This window comes from Egretta garzetta, unplaced genomic scaffold (genome assembly GCF_000687185.1).
Source record: "Egretta garzetta isolate BGI_Z169 unplaced genomic scaffold, ASM68718v1 scaffold1802, whole genome shotgun sequence".
Lineage (NCBI taxonomy): Eukaryota > Metazoa > Chordata > Aves > Pelecaniformes > Ardeidae > Egretta > Egretta garzetta.
The window spans coordinates 31,514-31,942 of record NW_009258851.1 but is presented as its reverse complement, the minus strand read 5'-3'; positions in this window follow the sequence as shown (position 1 = coordinate 31,942).

Here is a 429-nt window from a genome sequence, read left to right as displayed (position 1 = left end):
GCTTCGACAAGTGGGGGGCGGTGGGCGGCAGGGCGGGGGGGGACGGGGGAGGGGTGGGGTCCCAGAGCCCCCCCTGACCTGCCCATTCTCTACCCCCCCCAGGAGAACCACTGCCTGCGCATCAAGATCCTGGGGGACTGCTACTACTGCGTGTCGGGGCTGCCGGAGGCGCGTGGGGACCACGCACACTGCTGCGTGGAGATGGGGGTCGACATGATCGAGGCCATCTCGTGAGTGGGGCAGAGCACGGGGGTCGCGCCTGTCCCCGGTGCTGGCCCATCCCCGGTGCCACTGCAACCCTGGAGAAGCTGTGCCCGATTCTGGTGCTGGCGTGTGCCCTACAACCTGGGGGGCTGTGCCCACCCCTGGTGCTGGCAGATCCCCGGTGCTTGCCAGCCTGGGCGGCGGTGCCGGGGTGCCTTGGGCTGA